The sequence below is a fragment of the Rhagoletis pomonella genome, unplaced genomic scaffold, assembly GCF_013731165.1.
Source record: "Rhagoletis pomonella isolate Grant_MI unplaced genomic scaffold, Rhpom_1.0 Rhpom_scaffold_00003, whole genome shotgun sequence".
Classification (NCBI taxonomy): Eukaryota; Metazoa; Arthropoda; class Insecta; order Diptera; family Tephritidae; genus Rhagoletis; species Rhagoletis pomonella.
Genome location: NW_023458557.1, coordinates 91,180,411 through 91,187,530, shown reverse-complemented (window position 1 = coordinate 91,187,530; position 7,120 = coordinate 91,180,411). Strand labels below are relative to the sequence as shown.

Genomic DNA, 7,120 nt, shown 5'->3' with positions numbered 1-7,120 from the left:
GCTTCAAGAGTTCAAGAGCCAACAAAAAACTTGTTGTTGAACTTGTGCTCTTCCTCTCAGTATCTCACATATTTCAAAAGCTCTGTTTGTACTCACAATTTTAAAATCAAAGATCTTGTTTCGCTCTTGTTCATATTTATGTACAACTATGTATTAAATATTTGCATTTTAATTTCCAATGGAGCATGGCAAAGTGCTCTCTACTTATCAAGTTCGTTATGCTTACAAACATTTAATATTAGGGGTATTCACTAATCACCGATTAAAACGGCACCAGGCTAAGCGAGCTTTGCTCCTTTGCTCGGAGTGCATAAAATGTTCAAAAGTTTTCAACGCTTTGTTATTAAATAATGGTCAATTGGATAGCTTTACTTTATAAATATTTTGTATGTAAAATTGTAAGTGTAATCCAATACCTCTTTCCATAAAAAGTATGCCGATACAAAAGAACCCTCAACGAAAATATTTCTGGATCAAAGTTCTCAAAAAACCCTTTCGTTTAATATACACATTCGTTGCTTTAGTTAACGTTTATATAATCGTAAATAAGTGGCGCTAATATCCTTGGGGATACAACTTATATCGCAAAGCATTGTTTAGGAGCTTTCTTTTAGGACCCATTCATAGTAAATATTGTATCTTAATCTGCTGAAGAAAAAATTAAGACGACGGAAAATGGGTGGCAACGCCAAAATTTAAATGATTCCGAATAGGTGGCAACTTCATACGAATAATCTCGGAGATACATATGTATGAGCAATTTAGTTAACCTTAAATGCAAAACATTATCTGAATACAAAGTTTCATCAAAACTTTTAAAGCCGCCCGGCAGTAAAACAAATCAAACCAGTCAGTAAAAATACCAGCTCTTTAACTAGTAAAAGCGATGGCCTACCAGTTCTTCAATTTCGAACAAATTAAGCGTTCAGCGACATCTGCCTTTGAACTGCCAAAGCGAAAAAAAAACGGAATTAATTCCCTTTCGTACAAATGTCGGATGTGGCGTCGAGTAAAGACTACCTGTTCTGGTTCTGAGCTCGCAGATCCGAGTCCCCTTAGAGGTGGCTAAGATTTTTCAAATTAATTCAAAGTAAGTTAATATAATTATTACGATTTAAATATAAATTACAAATTTGAAAATCTAGTTTTATTTGAGAAAAAAACATATCGCTACCTAAAGGTGAAAGAAAAGGTGACAAGTAAAATTTTTTCAAAATTCAGCTTTTATTGCAGAATGACAGATAATGCGAAACTACATCGATTTTTCGTCTCTATTCTCTATCGCTATTCGCTTTGCTTCTCTATCTATTTCCGTGAAGGCAGAACATACCTAGCCCTTGTTTTTACCAATAATGTCGATGTCATCGGCATAGGCCAGCAATTGTATGCTCTTGTAAAGTATTGTGCATGAGCGGTTCAGTTCGGTGACTCTTATGATCTTTTCCAACATCAGATTAAAGAAACCAGATGAAAGGGAGTCACCTTACAGGTCTTTCCCAATTCCAACGGAGCTGGTGGTACTGCTCAACGAAATTTTACACGGCCGTATTAAGTTCGCGGGGATACCCAATTCAGACGACGCGACATAATGGCAACTTCTTTTCGTGATGTCGAAAGCGGCTTTGAAATCAAGAAATAGATGGTGTGTGTGGATTCTATTCTCACGAGTGTTGTATGCATCTTATCAGCTTCTCGCCATTATACTTGAATAGCTCAGCTAGCAGGCTGTCAGCCCCAGCAGCTTTGTTGTTTTTCAGCCGCGTAATTGACATTCGTGACTCATCATAGTCAAGTGGCCTGGGGCTCGGGTTCGTCTTCTCTTCAACTTTCCGTGCTGCTACCATTCAGTAGGGTAGAAAAGTGTTTCCTCCACAATGTAAGCACGTTCTGGACATCTGTCATTAGGTCGCCATGGTGGTTCTTACAAGATTTCGCCTGGTTTTGAAATCTTTCGTAAGTCGCCTAACTCTCTGATACAATTTTTGGGCCGCTTTTCCTGTCGGCGATCATTTCAAGCACTCCGCACTCACGTTTTTCGGCCTCTCTCTTCTTATTGCGGCAAATACGTATCGCTTCCCTCTTCAGTTCCCTATAGCGGTCCCAACATGGCTCGCGTTCGCGTTCGCGTTCGCCCGATCGCAGCGTGGCTTTGTAGGCGGCATATTTTTTTCTGCAGCTCCTTGACACTCCTCATCGTACCAGTTGTACTTTTGAGCTCGCTGTAATCTGACGTACGGCGGTACGTAATGAGCGAAAAATTTGGTTCCTCTGCTCGCCTATGCCTGTGTCTTCTTGTGATTTCAACTTTTCGATGTGAAGCTTTCCTCTTTAAGTCTTGGGCGCACATTTTTTGCTGCGCCGAGGTGGGTGCATATCTTGGCTGCAACAAGATAGTGGGAACACTAGTCAATGTTTGGCCCTCGGAGTGGAGGAGGCAGAGACAAGGTCATTCAAGAAGAAGAAGTGAGGTCTGGTCAAAGGTTTTGCACTTTCAATCTCGGCCAGCACTGAAATTGGAGGATTTTATCAAGCCTTTAACGCCAAACGAGGTTTTGTGGGGATATACGAGGGCACAGTAGACCAGAGATCGTGCGGAGCCTCCTCAATTTGATCTATCCAAAATTTGTATCTATGCTTGTAGGGTTATAAGCGTTCATCTTTCGTTAATTTCAAAATTTAAATTTTCGATCAAATTTGCCGAATACCTCGAGGTGCGTACTTATACTCGGTATGACCCAGATTTGATTCTTAGTCCGCGCACCATTTAAAAAAAATATTTTTTCTAAAGCTGCGGCTCGCGCGCAAACAATGACAAAACCAGAGATGGTAAAACAATTTAGTATATATAATATATTCAATTTTTTTTTGAATTAATCATATTATTAAAATTTCTAAGTCCTTAAAAAAATCCTGACGTTAGAGAGATAAATTAAACACGCAGTTTTACTATATTTTGGCTATAGTTTCGCGAATATATTGATTTTTTTTTGTGTGTAAAATTTACTGTCATACGGTGTAATCTACAATGGTTTTTAATGAGTTTAAAAAATAAAAATTATAATTTTTCAGTTTTATTTTTTCGCTTATAAGAAATAATTATTATCTACATGATTTTTATTTTTTATTTTTTTTTCGATTAAAAATAAAGATTATTCTAAAAACTTAAACACTATACTAGCGTGAGTTCCGATATCTGTATCCTTTTCAGAGTTAGCGACACACTAATAAACGTTTTCACATTGCTTCCATAAGAAGCACAAAGGAAACAACGCCCATTCATAACTTCTGCCTTGTATCAATAAGCAACGATGAGTAATGTTTCTCATTACTTCCAAATGGAGACTTGGAAATTGACTGAAATTTTAGAACCGTAAAAAATATTTGCTGTAAAGACGAAAGATACTCTATTTTGCAAATGTTCACCTTAATTGAATTTGATTTTTTAAATAGGCTTCAAAACTGTTTTCGTAGTATAGCTTTCTTAAACAGATATCTTTTGGCGTCCATATTTGAATTTTAAACAGATGACCACTTTAAAAAATATTTTCGAATTGAAGCTTCCTTAAACCTCTTTCGTTTGGCATTAATGTTGCAATATTTTATTTAACTTATTGCTTAAATTTAATTTGGCCTTTAAACAGGTGGCAACTTTCTTTAAAAATTTCTTCTAAACAAAGCTTTCTTATATCTCTTTCGATTGATATTCATATTGTATTATTTTTTTCAACCAATTAATTAAATTGAACTTGAATTTTAAAAGGGTGGCAATCCTTTTCAAAAATAGTTTAGAAATAAAGCTTCTTGAATAGTACTACCTTTGGTGACCATATTAAAATATGTATTTTATTTAACTTGTTAATTTAATTACCCCAAACAAACAGTAATCAATGAATCTAAAATGGGGTAAAAGGTTAGTTTTAGTTGTTGTTGTATTCATAATAAGATTTAGTTTACACTAAATAAAATAAATCCAAGTATGATTCATAGCCATTTGTACGAGAGCTATTTAACTGAAAAACAAGGCATATGAAATAAGTAATAGCATTATAAAAAAAAAACACATTTACGTGTATTTTGTTGTTGCTTCTGGACTCTTAAGTGTCGAAAAAATATTTAGTTTTTTTTTTTTGTATTCGAGCGCACTTGGGCACAATTAAAAGACATTGAAAAAACAGCAATACATATTAGCCATAATCATACAAAATCATAAGGGACCCCCCCCCCGATCGGGACAAAACAAGGACAAACATGCCGTCCTTAAAATGGGATAAAACAAGGGCTGAAAGCTTTAGTAGTTTAGGTCCAAAGTACCTCATCATGACTAGAACAAATAGCCCGGACACTCTTTTGAACGTATCGCCTTTTCTCATAAAAAAAAGCCATTGGGCGCGTTCATAAGTCGTAGCTGTTGGGTAACCGTTGGCTGTTTGTCTTAGAAACGCACAGTTGAGTAGTTACGCTCAGCCCAACAGTTGGCAACTTTCCGCCATTTTTTCCAGCGGAAAATTTTTACGCTACCTAAACTCAACGTTTTGGGCTTAGCCTAAACAGCTGATCGAAAAGACTTACGCCGCTTATATTAAATTTAACGCCGCTTTGTTAGGTGGCAGTTGCAAACAAATTTATTATATTTTATATTACTGATGTGATAAAGTAACTAAAATATTTTAAAATAATACTACGTTTCTAAATATATGTTTTTAAGATGTTTGCTATATAATTTTACACTGTTTAATTCGTTGTAACATTGAACGATTTTTTCAACACGGCGGCCGCTCAGCGTTGAATTCTAATGGTGCCCACACTCACCAACGTGTACGTACACCGTGTCCGTTTGACGTAGCAACATATAAAATTTACTGTTGATAGAGAGAGAGAGAAGCACGCGTAACCGTCGCACGTACACGGTGGTGAGTTTTCATTTACATGGCGCTCTCATAAGTTTGATCGTGTCAGCTGACACGTTAACGTACGTGAGTGTGTGCCATAAAAACGATTAACAAAGTAGACCGCAAAACATCTTTAGCCATTTATAATGAGAGGCACCAGCACACTGTACGTAAGCAGCCACAATCCAACAACCAAAAAATTAATCAAACCCAAATTTACACCGAAAATAGTACAACTACAGAAAATACCTCTATCACTAATGAACCTACAACATCAACACCACTACCACTAGCACTGGTTCCAAAACCCATTACCACACGTCGTCAACCAGTAATTCTGACACCGAACCCCAGGCGCTACCTACAACTTCCGCCAAATCAACGAAGCTGACAACAAAAATATTTCGGGTTAAAATTTTAAAACGGAAAAGAGCACAATTAAAAAGCGTATACAACACCAGAAAGAAAAAACTCATGACCATCCCAACCCAACCCATAGAAGACGCTGAATCTCTACACGAAGGAGAAGACTACCACAGCTACAACTCTACATTTTAAATAAAAAATATATATATTTGCCATATTAGTCATGCCAATAAAAACTTTGCAATGGAACATTCGAGGTTATTTAAACAATTATAACGAACTCTTAATCTTAATAAAGCAATTCAACCCAAAAGTAATCTCCCTTCAAGAAAACCCATATAAAGCCACACGACCGTTTCCCCAATACCAATTAACTATTCTATCTATTCAACAAACACTGCTTCCAGCTCTTACGGTGGAGCAGCCGTCCTCATCCATAACTCCATCCAACACAAACAAATCACTATCGGTAACGACCTCGATGCCGTTGCCATAGAAATACACTCAAAAACAAAGTTCACAGTGATATCTGCATACATTACTCCCTCACAAAGCTTTAACCAAACAAACCTGCTAAACGTACTTCATACACACAACAAATCATGTCTAATGACGGGTGACTTCAATTCATGGCACAATATGTGGGGCTCCCCTAAAAATAACCAAATAAAGGTAAAATATTAGCCAATTTTTTAACGCAGTCCAATTACATCATCCTCAACGATGGGTCCCCTACTCACTTCTCTACAAGAAACACATTTACACACATTGACCTGTCATTTGCTAGCCCTGATATAGCCATCGCAGCAAAATGGGAACTACAAGAGGATCTACATGGGAGTGACCATCTCCCCATTGTAATAAGCATCCATCCCCAACAACTTCACACCACAAACACAAACAAACCAGCATTTAAAATAAAACAAGCGAATTGGGAACTTTTCACCATCAAAACCCTAGAATATGACCGTGTCAGATAGATATGTATCTACAAATGTAAACAAAGCATGTGCAAATGTTAGGAAAATTATTTTAGAGAGCGCCCATACCGCAATCCCACAGAGCAACCCGAGCAGGCAAAAGCACAACGTCCCATGGTGGAACGCAAAACTACAAGCACTCAAAGAAAATAAAAATAAATGCTGGCAAACTCTCAAACGCAATATCAGCCAAGACAACATAATAAAATTTAGAAAAGCGTCGGCACTATTTAGAAGAGAAATCAAAGTAGCCAAAAAAGCAGCGAATTTCATTTTCACAGCAGAGATTAATCCTTCTACACCAATAGAAAAAATTTGGACAAACATAAAAACCTTTACCGGGCATAAATCTACGCACAGCATTCACTGCTTAACAAAGCACAGCACCACCAACCAAGTAGCAACACACCCAAAAGATATCGCCAACGAATTGGCGTCGCTTTGGTCACATGAATCGTCAAACGAAAACTTTTCACAAAACTTCATCAACAACAAGCAACGAGCACTGAACGCCTCATACAAAAACACACCTAATTCACCCGCTGCCATAATCGAAGAAAATATAAGCCTAGCTGAACTTCATATAGCAGTAAACAGCCTCAAAGGAAACACACCAGGACTTGACCGTATCTCCTATCCCATGCTTCGACATCTGTCCCCCCACAAACAAAAACCAGACTCCTCAACTTGTACAATAATATATTTAATTCATACATCCCCCAATATTTAAAAACTTCAGTCGTCAGCCCTATCCTTAAACCCAACTCAAATAAAACCCTAGCAAAATCGTATCGCCCTATATCCCTCAACCCCTGCCTAGCTAAATACCTCTATCGTAGCCAATAGGTTGTGGTGGTTTGTTAGCAATAACAGACTAATCAACGA

General features: G+C 37.2%; 1 protein-coding gene across 1 annotated transcript in view; it reads right to left on the bottom strand.

Moving 5' to 3' along the window:
* LOC118735769 (long-chain fatty acid transport protein 4) overlaps positions 1 to 7,120 on the bottom strand; it is a 62,572-nt gene that overhangs the window by 38,326 nt on the left and 17,126 nt on the right. The gene's annotated exons all lie outside the window — the stretch shown is intronic.